The sequence below is a fragment of the Aegilops tauschii genome, chromosome 3, assembly GCF_002575655.3.
Source record: "Aegilops tauschii subsp. strangulata cultivar AL8/78 chromosome 3, Aet v6.0, whole genome shotgun sequence".
Lineage (NCBI taxonomy): Eukaryota > Viridiplantae > Streptophyta > Magnoliopsida > Poales > Poaceae > Aegilops > Aegilops tauschii.
In genome coordinates, this window is record NC_053037.3 from 327,568,683 (window position 1) to 327,584,434 (window position 15,752).

Genomic DNA, 15,752 nt, shown 5'->3' on the forward strand with positions numbered 1-15,752 from the left:
CGGAGAGAGTTGGGGATTTTCTCGAATTTTCGTATTTGATTTTTCAAACGAGGATTGGGAATTTTAATTATTTTTCTCTCCGGAAAAATATTTCAATATTAAATAAACGAGAGGAGAAAATATGACTTCTCCAAAACAATTGAAATACTGGAGGAAAAATGTTAAAAACATTATTGGAATTTATTTGGATTTTATTTGCAATTTTTGTTGCATTTAAAAATATGCATGTCTTCCAAGTATCTATTTTTGATTTTAAAATGTTCACCCTATTCTAGATTTTCTAACTAGACGGGGAAAATTTATTTCATATTTTTCTGATTTTTATTTATTTTTCTACGCAATATTTTCCGCGGAACTTATTAAAAAAAAAACGCGCCCGCGCCGACTGGGCCGAGCCCAGCCGACGGCCCGCCCCGTCGCCCCTCTCCTCTCTCCCCACGACGCGACGCCGCCGGAGTCCGAGCTCGCCACGGGAGCCGCCGCCGCCTCGGTAGCCCCTTCCCCAAGCCGCCCGCACCCCCCCCCCCTCATAAATACCCCCCTCCGTTTTTCCTCGTCACCGCCGCCGGAGGAGCCCGCCGCCGCCGCCGCATCTATCCGCCGCCGCCCGCCGTTGCCTCGTCGCCCGCCGCCGGGAGCGCCCGAGCCCACACCCCTCGCCGCCGGAGCCCCCCCCAAGAGCCCAGCACCCCTCGCGCCCGAGCCCCGCCAGCCGGAGCCCCTCGCCGAGCTCGCCGCCGAGGTACTACTGCCGCCGGTCGTCTCGTGTTGACCGGTTTTCTGTAAAAAAAAACTCTTTTGTAAAAAAAACCCTAGATCGGTTTTTTTTCGGTTTCCTTATTTCGCGAGCGTTCACCGAACCGTTCGTTTTAACGAACGCGTTCGTCGGTTTTTCTCTGTTAACGAACGTCCGTTATTTAACCGTTCGTCCGTTTTTCTTTTTCGTCGGATTTTCTCGTTATTTTTCTCAGATTCGATTTCCGATCGAATTTTCAAACCTGTTTAACTTTTCGCTCGTTTATCGGAATCAGGCGATTCAAGCGCCTAGAGTTTCGTTTCGAAATTCTCTTTCCATTTAACCTACTCAAACAAGTTTTTGCCACAGTAAAATTTGACCTAGATCCAGATTAGCAAACGAAGTTTCTTTCTTTCGCCGTTTGACTTTCGTTGCTTCTTTCGAGTTGATTCTTTTTGCAAACCGGAGTTCTTAAGTTGAACTTTCTGGTTGGATCTTTTATTCGAGTTTTACCTGTGCATTAGATGAGTACTGATTGTATGCTTGTTTGTTTGCGATAGAGTACCCGGAGTGTGCCGCTTGTTACTTCGACTCGCTAGGTTTTGCGGATCATCAGCAAGGCAAGTAACACTTTGATCATACCCCGTTCATACCCAGTTTTTATTGCATTAGATCTATTCCACAAACATTGCATGATTAGGATCTAATTAAACTGAGGGTATTGGGAAGTAGTTGAGGTAGTACCTATTACCTGTTTATTTATCAAACCCTTGGGAGTTACTTCTACGTTGCTATTATATGCCATGCTATGCTCCTAGACGTGGATTGGGTTTGAGAGATATTCATGACAGATGTGAGATGTTTAATAATGGTTCAACTTAAGGTGGCAACTAAAACTCACATCTGGGTGGATTGAGGCACCTGGAGAACCCAGTGTTGTCTGTTTGTATAAGGTCCGCCACCCAGGCTCAAAGGGATCATAAGATTATTCATGCTAGAAACTTCCGTGTGCACCCGCAAGCTATTATGGGCTCTAGCATAGCTGAGTAGGTTACAGGATCTCTTGAAGAGGTGGACTAGCAGATGTAGGGGAAAGTAGGTGTACCGGTCCATCCAGAGTAAAGAGTGATTGTTTCTGAAAGACTGTGTCTCGGTCATCCGTTTCTCAAACATCATGTAGTGCGAGAATCAAGCGGAGGCGATCGAGTCTTGTGGGGAAAAGTGCACAAACCTCTGTAGAGTGTACAAACTGATCATGATTAGCCGTGTCCCCGGTTATGGACAACTTGAGTATCTAGTATCTGGATTATCATTTGAATCTCATCACCGTGATACTTCTAATTAATTTTTGGGTTAATGATGACACTTAATTGGGATTGAGTTGGAGGTACCTTCTCAATGTTTCACCACCATGATAGTTAAATAAAATTTATTCCTTTGCAGTAGGATAAAATTGGCTTTTCGCAAAAACATTAACCATAGAGCCTTTCCACCAGCCATATATGCATATAGTATAGCATTATCATTGTTCATTGTTCTCTATGTGTTGCTTTGCCAGCATATTCTATGTGCTGACCCGTTTCGGGCTGCAACGTTTCATGTTGCAGACTTTTCAAACGACGAGTAAGGTGCCTTAGGTCGTGGTCTTATACTCAGTGATGCCGCTGGAGTTGATGGACTCACTTATCTTCCAAGTCTTCCGCTGTTATCGTTACTAGATGGCCTTAAGCCATGTTATTCATACTTAATCTCTTCGGAGATATTCGATGTAATAAGTGTGTGATTGCTACTCTGTTATAAATCCTCCATTTGTACTGTGCGTGTCAGCATTACTGATCCAGGGATGACACTGGTGCACAGCAGCACAGGCCATTTGAGGTATGGTCGCTACAAAGTTGGTATCAGAGCACACGCTGACTGTAGGACACGACCACTAAGCTTAAGCCCTAGAAAACTTCTCTCTTCTCATTTCTGACTCCTCTCCACTTTCTACTCTTTTAGGAATGGCGAATGCAAGGAGCAAGTTCATGCAACCAGATGAAGATACGCCGTTTGGACGACACTTGAAGGAAGTCACCAAGTACTTGAACATAGGAATACCAAGCGTCACCGGAACCTACAACGCCACCTTACCTGAAGAGGAGAGCTGGAAGATTCAAGTTATCATTCCAGGAAGGATGTTTAGTGCCATGAGATTGGTTTTCGAAGCACCAACTTGGAGTTTAGGGAAAAGCATGGCCGCACACATCGCCATGGGACGCATTGGAGAAGTCTATCATCAGGAGCTTAAGGATACAATTTATCAGATTTGTGGATGTCGAGACGCGCAATGGGAGATGATCAAGACCAAGAAGGATGGATCAATTGGAGCTTTCATCCAGGAGCAGAACCAACATATTCGATGCCAGGAGAACCAGATATGCACGGACAAGGAAGAACTGAAGAAGGCATTCACGAAGATCAAGGAACTCCAAGAAGAACTCAAGGCTACACGTGAAGATTACTTGGAGGAAATCAACGCACTAGTCGGGAAGATTGACGACCTGGAGAACAAGATTGGAGCATTCGTGAGAAATCCAGTGCCAAAAGCAGAAGTCGACGAATGCACTTGTCCGGATAACTACATCATCATCGACGACACCGACTCGGAACCAAGTGAAGACGAATGGATTGATGAAGCTGGAGCAGACATCATGGAGTCTTCAACGGATCAGAATTTTTAGTAGACTACCATATCAGTAGTAGTTTTTCCCCCATTTAGTAGTATAGTTCAAGCACTTTGTAACGCTAGATAGATCGATTGTTTTGCCTTGTTTGGATTGATTGAGTGATATTGATTGTATTTGTCTCATGAGCATATGGGTAGTGTTTTCTCTCTAGACCTCATTCTATTCTTAAATCTCATCTTTTCTAAAACCTATCAGATGCCTCCGAGACGCGACACCGGTTTTGTTTTCCCGCCAGAGATCACCCAGTTGATTCAGCAACAGAATGCCCTGATGCAAGTGTTAGTTCAGAACCAAGGCAACAACAACCCACCGCCACCACCACCTGTTGACCACTTAGCCCGTTTCTTAAGGCTAAACCCGCCGGTGTTTTCCAGTAGCACCGAGCCGATTGTTGCAGATGATTGGCTCCGCAAAGTTGGAAGGGAGTTGACCACTGCAGGATGCACAGATGCGGAAAGAGTGCGTTTTGCCGCACATCAGCTTGATGGACCCGCAGCATCATGGTGGGAGAATTATACAGCCACGCACCCTATTGACACTGTCACATGGGACCAGTTTCAGCAAGCTTTCTGTACAGCTCATGTTTCAGCAGGAGCTATGGCTATGAAGAAGCGTGAGTTTCGCAACCTACGCCAAGGAGGACGCACCGTAGGCCAGTATGTGGAAGATTTCAGTAAGTTAGCACGTTATGCACCAGATGACGTTGCTACGGATGCTGCCAAGCAGGATAAATTTCTGGAAGGATTGAATGATGAGCTGAGTATGCAGTTGATGGTAGCAACCTTCAACAACTACCAGGAGCTGGTAGATAGAGCTCTCATGATTGAAGGGAAGCAACAGCAGATTGAAAACCGCAAGAGGAAGTATGGACAAGGGAAGTACAATTCTGGAGCCCAGCAGAAGCCACGATTTACCCCGAAGCCGGGAGGACAGTTTCAGCATACCCATGGAGGAGGTAGTTCGCACAACCATAATGGCTCCAAGAATGGTAATGGGAATGGAGGAGGAAACGGACAGAACCGCACCAACCCATCTACCCCAACCAAGAGAGATCTAAGTCACATTACCTGTTTCAAGTGCCAGAAGACGGGACATTACGCTACCGATTGTCCTGAAGCCCAAAATGGAAATGGCAATGGAAGCTCTGGGAAGAAGCCGAACCCGTTCAACAAAGGACATGTGAACCACGTGAGCGTGGAGGAGATTGAAGCTCAGCCTGATGCAGTAATAGGTAAGTTTTTGGTTAAGTCATTTACTGCAACTGTTCTTTTCGATACTGGTGCATCACATTCATACATATCAAGGGGATTCGTAAACAAGTTTAAGATGTCCACCCAAGTCCTCAAAAGCCCCATGTTAGTAACCTCGCCAGGAGCAGAGTATATGGCCACCCAAGGATGTTTTCAGATACCGTTGGCCATTGGAAGGCATGTTTTCCCCTCAAACCTCATTGTTTCGGAATCGCAAGGCTTGGATGTGATTTTGGGAATGGATTGGCTATCGTTGTATGGAGGAAACATCGATTGTGCCAGCAAGACAATTTTGCTTACCACCCCGGAAGGAAAAAGGATCAAGTATGTATCCAGGCACATGCCGAAGAGGACTCAAATGAATTCCTTATCAGGAGTTGTACAGGAGGAAGTACGAGTGGTGAAGGACTATCCGGATGTATTTCCAGAAGAGTTGCCAGGCATGCCACCAGATAGAGACATTGAGTTTTTGATTGAACTTTTGCCAGGCACAGGGCCAATATCTAAGAGACCGTACAGGATGCCTGCAAAGGATTTGGAGGAAATTAGGAAACAGATCAAGGAGTTACTGGATAAAGGCTATATTCTCCCAAGCTCGTCACCTTGGGGATCACCAGTACTTCTAGTAGAGAAGAAAGATGGATCACTAAGGATGGTTGTTGATTACCGAGGATTGAATGAAGTGACCATCAAAAACAAGTACCCACTGCCGATGATCAATGATTTGTTTGACCGCCTGCAAGGAGCTAAAGTATTTTCCAAGATCGATCTACGATCAGGATACCATCAGTTAAAGATTCGAGAGCAGGATATACCCAAGACAGCATTTACCACCAGATATGGATTGTATGAGTATACCGTTATGTCATTTGGACTGACTAACGCACCGGCCTATTTCATGAACCTGATGAACAAAGTGTTTATGGAGTTTTTGGATAAGTTCGTCGTGGTGTTCATTGATGATATTTTAATCTTTTCCAAGGATGAAGAAGAGCATGAGGAGCATTTACGATTGGTACTTGAGAAGCTCAGAGAACATCAGTTATATGCCAAGTTCAGCAAATGTGAGTTTTGGTTGAAGGAAGTTGGATTCCTTGGACATGTTATTTCTGGAGAAGGAATAGCAGTAGACCCTGCCAAGGTTGACACAGTGACAAGTTGGGAATCGCCCACTACAGTTGGAGAAATCCGGAGTTTTCTTGGACTTGCAGGATACTACCGGAGATTTATCGAGAATTTCTCAAGGATTGCTAAACCCATGACTGAGCTATTGAAGAAGGACACCAAATTCAATTGGACTGAGGAGTGTGAAGCTAGTTTCCAAGAGTTGAAGAAACGATTGGTTACCTCACCAGTGTTGATTTTGCCAGATCAACGCAAGGACTATGAAGTTTATTGTGACGCTTCTCGTCGAGGACTTGGAGCAGTGCTTATGCAGGAAGGAAGAGTTGTTTCGTATGCTTCACGACAACTTAAACCCCATGAGAAGAATTATGCTACGCATGATTTGGAATTAGCAGCCGTGGTGCATGCATTGAAGACATGGAGACATTTTCTCATTGGAAACCATTGTGAAGTGTACACGGATCACAAGAGTTTGAAGTACATTTTCACGCAGAAGGAGTTAAATCTCAGACAGAGGAGATGGTTGGAGCTCATTAAAGATTATGATATGAGATTGCATTATCACCCTGGAAAGGCTAACGTAGTAGCAGACGCGTTGAGCCGCAAGAGTCATGTCAACACCCTCATGACAGGAGAGTTACCTCAGGAGTTAGCCGAGGACCTACGCGAGCTATGTTTGGAGATAGTCCCTAGAGGCTATTTAGCGACATTGGAGATTCAGTCTACCTTGATGGAAAAGATCAGAGAAGCTCAAAAGACAGACAAGGAGATTGAAGAGATAAAGGAGAAGATGAGCAAAGGAAAAGCCAAGGGATTTCGTGAGGATGAGCACGATACCTTATGGTTCGAGGACCGTGTATATGTGCCAAATGATCTGGAGATCAGGAAGTTGATTTTGCAAGAAGCCCATGATTCACCGTACTCGATTCACCCAGGGAATACCAAGATGTATTTGGATTTGAAGAATACTTTCTGGTGGACCGGAATGAAGAAGGATATTGCGGAGTTTGTAGCAGTTTGTGATGTATGTCAGAGAGTGAAGGCAGAGCATCAGAAGCCAGCAAGATTGCTACAGCCATTGCCGATACCCGAATGGAAGTGGGATAAAATAGGCATGGATTTTATCACAGGATTACCCAGGACTCGTTCAGGCTATGACTCAATATGGGTTGTAGTCGACCGTTTGACGAAAGTGGCTCATTTCATTCCAGTGAAGACCACTTACACCAGTGCTAATTGGCAAATATATACCTGACCAGGATAGTATGTTTGCATGGAGTTCCGAGGACCATTGTATCAGACAGAGGAACCCAATTTACCTCGAAGTTTTGGAAGCAGCTACATGAAACATTGGGAACCAGGATGGAATTTAGTACAGCATTTCACCCGCAGACAGATGGACAGACCGAGAGAGTCAACCAGATTTTGGAGGACATGTTGAGAGCATGTGCACTAGATTATGGATCTAGTTGGGACGACAATTTGCCATATGCGGAGTTTTCGTATAACAATAGTTATCAAACCAGTTTGAAGATGGCCCCTTTCGAAGCTTTGTACGGAAGGAGGTGTAGAACACCGTTGTTATGGGACGAAGTTGGAGATCGACAGTTGTTTGGACCAGATTTGATTAAGGAGTCTGAACAGAAAATGAGGATGATTCGCGATAGGCTCAAGGTAGCCCAGTCCAGGCAGAAGAGTTATGCTGATTCTAAACGCAAGGAGACAGTTCATGAAGTCGGAGACAGAGTGTATCTTCGAGTATCACCACTTCGAGGAGTGAAGCGCTTTGGAGTTAAGGGAAAGTTAGCGCCCCGTTTTATCGGACCATACAGAGTGTTGGAACGTATGGGAGAAGTTGCCTATAAGCTGGAATTGCCCGAAGGATTGTCTGAAGTTCATGATGTATTTCATGTTTCGCAGTTGAAGAAATGCCACGCAGAGATGGCTGAGATACCACTGAGAGATACTGTGCCACTGGAAGCGATTCAGTTGGAAAGTGATTTGACTTATGAGGAGAAACCAGTTAAGATTCTCGAGCATGCCAGCCGAGTTACCCGCAGCAAGGTTATCAAGTTTTGCAAAGTCCAGTGGAGTCACCACACAGAAGATGAGGCCACCTGGGAGCGAGAGGAAGATCTATGGAAAAACCACTCCCACCTGTTTTCTAGCCAACCCGAATCTCGAGGGCGAGATTCATCTTAAGGGGGGTAGGTTTGTAACATCCCAAATTTTTAATTTGGAATGTTATACATAGATCATCATTTGCATATCATGTTTTGTTGCATTTTGACAAATCCTCGATAAATCCTACGCAACTCAAGGACCCTCGGAGAGAGTTGGGGATTTTCTCGAATTTTCGTATTTGATTTTTCAAACGAGGATTGGGAATTTTAATTATTTTTCTCTCCGGAAAAATATTTCAATATTAAATAAACGAGAGGAGAAAATATGACTTCTCCAAAACAATTGAAATACTGGAGGAAAAATGTTAAAAACATTATTGGAATTTATTTGGATTTTATTTGCAATTTTTGTTGCATTTAAAAATATGCATGTTTTCAAAATATCTATTTTTGATTTTAAAAATGTTCACCCTATTCTAGATTTTCTTACTAGACGGGGAAATTTTATTTCATATTTTTCTGATTTTTATTTATTTTTCTACGCAATATTTTCCGCGGAACTTATTTTAAAAAAACGCGCCCGCGCCGACTGGGCCGAGCCCAGTCGACGGCCCGCCCCGTCGCCCCTCTCCTCTCTCCCCACGACGCGACGCCGCCGGAGTCCGAGCTCGCCACGGGAGCCGCCGCCGCCTCGGTAGCCCCTTCCCCAAGCCGCCCGTACCCCCCCCCTCATAAATACCCCCCTCCGTTTTTCCTCGTCATCGCCGCCGGAGGAGCCCGCCGCCGCCGCCGCATCTAGCCGCCGCCGTCGCCCGCCGCCGGGAGCGCCCGAGCCCGCACCCCTCGCGCCCGAGCCCCGCCCGCCGGAGCCCCTCGCCGAGCTCGCCGCCGAGGTACTGCTGCCGCCGGTCGTCTCGTGTTGACCGGTTTTCTGTAAAAAAAACCCTTTTGTAAAAAAAACCCTAGATCGGTTTTTTTCGGTTTTCTTATTTCGCGAGCGTTCACCGAACCGTTCGTTTTAACGAACGCGTTCGTCGGTTTTTCTCTGTTAACGAACGTCCGTTATTTAACCGTTCGTCCGTTTTTCTTTTTCGTCGGATTTTCTCGTTATTTTTCTCAGATTCGATTTCCGATCGAATTTTCAAACCTGTTTAACTTTTCGCTCGTTTATCGGAATCAGGCGATTCAAGCGCCTAGAGTTTCGTTTCGAAATTCTCTTTCCGTTTAACCTACTCAAACAAGTTTTTGCCACAGTAAAATTTGACCTAGATCCAGATTAGCAAACGAAGTTTCTTTCTTTCGCCGTTTGACTTTCGTTGCTTCTTTCGAGTTGATTCTTTTTGCAAACCGGAGTTCTTAAGTTGAACTTTCTGGTTGGATCTTTTATTCGAGTTTTACCTGTGCATTAGATGAGTACTGATTGTATGCTTGTTTGTTTGCGATAGAGTACCCGGAGTGTGCCGCTTGTTACTTCGACTCGCTAGGTTTTGCGGATCATCAGCAAGGCAAGTAACACTTTGATCATACCCCGTTCATACCCAGTTTTTATTGCATTAGATCTATTCCACAAACATTGCATGATTAGGATCTAATTAAACTGAGGGTATTGGGAAGTAGTTGAGGTAGTACCTATTACCTGTTTATTTATCAAACCCTTGGGAGTTACTTCTACGTTGCTATTATATGCCATGCTATGCTCGTAGACGTGGATTGGGTTTGAGAGATATTCATGACAGATGTGAGATGTTTAATAATGGTTCAACTTAAGGTGGCAACTAAAACTCACATCTGGGTGGATTGAGGCACCTGGAGAACCCAGTGTTGTCTGTTTGTATAAGGTCCGCCACCCAGGCTCAAAGGGATCATAAGATTATTCATGCTAGAAACTTCCATGTGCAGCCGCAAGCTATTATGGGCTCTAGCATAGCTGAGTAGGTTACAGGATCTCTTGAAGAGGTGGACTAGCAGATGTAGGGGAAAGTAGGTGTACCGGTCCATCCAGAGTAAAGAGTGATTGTTTCTGAAAGACTGTGTCTCGGTCATCCGTTTCTCAAACATCATGTAGTGCGAGAATCAAGCGGAGGCGATCGAGTCTTGTGGGGAAAAGTGCACAAACCTCTGTAGAGTGTACAAACTGATCATGATTAGCCGTGTCCCCGGTTATGGACAACTTGAGTATCTAGTATCTGGATTATCATTTGAATCTCATCACCGTGATACTTATAATTAATTTTTGGGTTAATGATGACACTTAATTGGGATTGAGTTGGAGGTACCTTCTCAATGTTTCAACCACCATGATAGTTAAATAAAATTTATTCCTTTGCAGTAGGATAAAATTGGCTTTTCGCAAAAACATTAACCATAGAGCCTTTCCACCAGCCATATATGCATATAGTATAGCATTATCATTGTTCATTGTTCTCTATGTGTTGCTTTGCCAGCATATTCTATGTGCTGACCCGTTTCGGGCTGCAACGTTTCATGTTGCAGACTTTTCAGACGACGAGTAAGGTGCCTTAGGTCGTGGTCTTATACTCAGTGATGCCGCTGGAGTTGATGGACTCACTTATCTTCCAAGTCTTCCGCTGTTATCGTTACTAGATGGCCTTAAGCCATGTTATTCATACTTAATCTCTTCGGAGATATTCGATGTAATAAGTGTGTGATTGCTACTCTGTTATAAATCCTCCATTTGTACTGTGCGTGTCAGCATTACTGATCCAGGGATGACACTGGTGCACAGCAGCACAGGCCATTTGAGGTCTGGTCGCTACACCATCCAGGTCCTACTATTGGTTACTGACTGGAGAGGACTCTCGATCATGTCTACATGATTCTCGAACCCGTAGGATTGCATACTTAACGTTCTATGACACTAGAGTAGTATTGGGATAATTGATGTTGGTAACCGAATGTTGTTCAAAATCTCGGATGAGATCCGGGATATCACCAGGAGCTCCGAAATAGTCCGGAGGTAAAGATTTATATATGAGAAAGTTTTATTCAGGATTCCAGAAATGTTCTGGGGTTCACGGGAAGTGTACCGGGGGGGCACCCAAGTGTTCCGGAAGTCCACCGGAGGGACCAACTAGCCACGAAGGGCCACATGGGCAGCAAAAGGGGGCACACCAGCCATAGGGGGGCTGTGCGCCACTCCCCCCCCCCTTGGCCCATGCGCCTAGGATTTTGGGGGAAACCCTAAGAGGGGTGTCCCCCTTGGCTTGGGAGGCAAGCCACCTCCCTAGGCCTGCCACCCCCTCTCCATCACCCCTATATAAAGGGTGGAGGCGCAAGGGGAGGGCCTCACCCCTTTGCCTAGCCGCATCCCTCCCCGTCTTTCCCTTCCCCTCATTTCGGTTTTGCTTAGCGGAGCCCCACCGGTACTACACCACCACCATAACCGCCACGCCGTCGTGCTGGTTGTGATCCCATCTACTTACCCCCTTCGCTTGCTGGATCAAGGAGGAGACGTTGCCGAGCTACACGTGTGCTAAACTCCAAAGTGTCGTCCTTTCGGCGCGTGATCCCATCTACTTACCCCCTTCGCTTGCTGGATCAAGGAGGAGACGTTGCCGAGCTACACGTGTGCTAAACTCCAAAGTGTCGTCCTTTCGGCGCTAGATCGATTTGGATCGTGATTGGATCGCGAGAGTACGACTACATCAACCGTGTTATATATACTTCCGCTTTTAGTTTATAAGGGTAGGTAGATACACTCCCCACTCGTTGCTATGCATCTCCTAGATCAGATCTGGGGTATTTTGTAGGATTTTTATTTTATTTTCATACAACGTTCTCCATCAGGGCATCTCCAACGCGGGCCCTCAAATTCCCCACATACATCTGGACCGCGCGGTCTGGACGTGTTGTACCATCCAACGGGGGCCTGTAACGGTCCGCCGAGCTGTCCGGACGCACCTTTCTTGCAAAATGGAGACAAAGTTGGGGGGGCTCAGGGGGAGTCCAAACAATAGCCATGTAGGACTCCTACACCCCCCCGGGCCACTAAATCGCCCTTCCGGTCCCATTTTCTTCCAATCCACCCCTTCTCCCCCCTTGCTTTGCACCCACACCCTCCTCCTTCGACGCCGCTGCTGTACCTCCCCGGCCGGCACACAGGCATTGTCGGACATCCGCAAGCAGCACCGACGTGCCCGCTCGCCTTTTATGACGACGTTGTCCACCCAGGACATGTCCGTAGGCAGGTACACTCCGCCCCCTATCAACGTCGTTCATGGCGGTCACCACATATGTTAGGTGTTCGGTCAAATGCCATTGAGCTTATTTTCGAACACCATGTCAGTTTTTTAGAGTACGAAGGATGGCGGGGTACTCGATGTTGGAAATATGCCCTAGAGGCAATAATAAAATGGTTATTATTATATTTCCTTGTTCATGATAATTGTCTATTGTTCATGCTATAATTATATTAACCGGAAACCGTAATACATGTGAATACATAGACCACAACATGTCCCTAGTGAGCCTCTAGTTGACTAGCTCGTTGATCAATAGATGGTTGTGGTTTCCTGACCATGGACATTGGATGTCGTTGATAACGGGATCACATCATTAGGAGAATGATGTGATGGACAAGACCCAATCCTAAGCATAACACAAGATCATGTAGTTCGTTTGCTAGAGCTTTTCTAATGTCAAGTATCATTTCCTTAGACCAAGAGATTGTGCAACTCCCGGATGCTGTAGGAATGCGTTGGGTGTATCAAACGTCACAACGTAACTGGATGACTATAAAGGTGCACTACAGGTATCTCCGAAAGTGTCTATTGGGTTGGCACGAATCGAGACTGGGATTTGTCACTCCGTATGACGGAGAGGTATCTCTGGGCCCACTCGGTAATGCATCATCATAATGAGCTCAATGTGACTAAGGAGTTAGTCATGGGATCATGTGTTACAGAACGAGTAAAGAGACTTGCCGGTAACGACATTGAACAAGGTATGGGGATAGCGACGATCGAATCTCAGGCAAGTAACATACCGATGGACAAAGGGAATTGTATACGGGATTGATTGAATCCCCGACATCGTGTTTCATCTAATGAGATCATCGAGGAACATGTGGGAGCCAATATGGGTATCCATATCCCGCTATTAGTTATTGGCCGGAGAGGTGTCTCGGTCATGTCTGCATGGTTCCCGAACCCGTAGGGTCTACACACTTAAGGTTCGGTGATGCTATAGTTCTAATGGGAATTGTATGTGGTTAGCGAAGGTTGTTCGGAGTCCCGGACGTGACGAGGAACTCTGAAATGGTCCGGAGGTGAAGATTGATATATTGGACGAAGGTATTGGAGTCCGGAATTGTTCCGGGGGTACCGGATGACGACCAGCGTGACCGAAAGGGGTTTCAGATGCCCCAGCAAGTGTTGAGGGGCCTTATGGGCCAAGGGGAGGGGGCATGCCAGCCCACTAAGGGGTTGTGCGCCCCTCCCACCCCATCTCACGTAACTTGAAGAGGTGGGGCGCCTCCCCTAGGGCAGCCGCCCCCTCCCGGCTTGGGGGCCAAGTTCCTAGGGGTGGGGGCGCCCAAACCCATCTAGGGTTTCCCCTGTGGCCGCCACCCCTCCCCTACGGAAACCCTAGGGTGCCTCCTCCTCCTCCCTTCCCCCTATATATAGTGAGGAAGAGAGAGGGCAGCGGCAACCCTTTCCCCTGGCGCAGCCCTTCCCCGTCCTACACCTCCTCCTCCTCCGTTGAGTTTACCAAAGCTCTGCCGGAGAACCACGAGCTCCACCACCACCACGCCATCGTGATGCCGGAGTTCTCCCTCAACTTCTCCTCCCCCCCTTGATGGATCAAGAAGGAGGAGACGTCCTCGGTCTGTACGTGTGTTGAACGCGGAGGCGCCGTCCGTTCGACGCTAGATTGGATCTTCTGCGGTTTGAATCGCCGCGAGTATGACTCCATCAACCGCGTTCCTTGCAATGCTTCCGCTTAGCGATATTCAAGGGTATGAAGATGCACTCCCTCTCTCTCGTTGCTAGCATCTCCTAGATCGATCTTGGTGACACGTAGGAATTTCTTTGAATTATTACTACGTTACCCAACAGTGGCATCATGAGCTAGGTCTATGCGTAAATTCTATGCACGAGTAGAACACAAGTAGTTTTGGGGGATGATTTGGTCAATTTGCTTGCCGTTACTAGTCCTATCTTGATTCGACGGCATTGTGGGATGAAGCGGCCCGGACCGACCTTACACGTACGCTTACGTGAGACAGGTTCCACCGACTGACATGCACTTGCTGCATAAGGTGGCTAGCGGGTGTCTGTCTCTCCCACTTTTGTCGGATCAGATTCGATGAAGAGGTTCCTTATGAAGGGTAAATAGCAATTGGCATATCAGCATTGTGGCTTTTGCGTAGGTAAGAAACGTTCTTGCTAGAAACCCACAGCAGCCACGTAAAACATGCAACAACAATTAGGGGACGTCTAACTTGTTTTTGCAGGGTATGCTATGTGATGTGATATGGCCAAAAGGATGTGATGAATTATATATGTGATGTATGAGATTGATCATGTTCTTGTAATAGGAATCACGACTTGCATGTCGATGAGTATGACAACCGGCAGGAGCCATAGGAGTTGTCTTAATTTATTGTATGACCGGCGAGTCAATAAAAACATCATGTAATTACTTTACTTTATTGCTGACCGTTAGCCATAGTAGTAGAAGTAATAGTTGGCGAGACAACTTAATGAAGACACGATGATGGAGATCATGGTGTCATGCCGGTGACGATGGTGATCATGTCGTGCCTCGAAGATGGAGATCAAAGGCGCAAGATGATATTGGCCATATAATGTCACTTTATGATTTGCATGTGATGTTTACCATGTTTACATCTTATTTGCTTAGAACGACGGTAGCATAAATAAGATGATCCCTCACTAAAATTTCAAAAAATGTGTTCCCCCTAAGTGTGCACCGTTGCGAAGGTTCGTTGTTTCGAAGCACCACGTGATGATCGGGTGTGATAGATTCTAACGTTCGCATACAACGGGTGTAAGCCAGATTTACACATGCGAAACACTTAGGTTGACTTGACAAGCCTAGCATGTACATAAATGGCCTCGGAACATGAGAGACCGAAAGGTCGAACATGAGTCGTATAGTAGATGCGATCAACATGGAGATGTTCACCATTGATGACTAGTCCGTCTCACGTGATGATCGGACACGGCCTAGTCGATTTGGATCATGTATCACTTAGATGACCAGAGGGATGTCTATCTGAGTGGGAGTTCATTCAATAATTTGATTAGATGAACTTAATTATCATGAACTTAGACTAAAATTGTCTTTACAATCTATCTTGTAGATCCAATGGCCCACGCTAATGTTGCCCTAAACTTCAACGCGTTCCTTGAGGAAACCAAGCTGAAAGATGATGGAAGCAACTATACGGACTGGGTCCGTAACTTGAGGATTATCCTCATAGCTTCCAAGAAAGCATATGTCCTTGAAGCACCGCTAGGTGACGCACCCATTTTCCCAGTAACTCAAGATGTTATGAACGCCTGGCAGTCACGTAGTGATGATTACTCCCTGGTTCAGTGCGGCATGCTTTACAGCTTAGAACCGGGGCTCCAAAAGCGTTTGAGCAACACGGAGCATATGAGATGTTCCAAGAGCTGAGAATGGTTTTCCAAGCTCATGCCCGGGTCGAGAGATATGAAGTCTCCGACAATTTATTCAGTTGTAAGATGGAGGAAATCAGTTCTGTCAGCGAGCATATACTCAGAATGTCTGGGTTGCACAA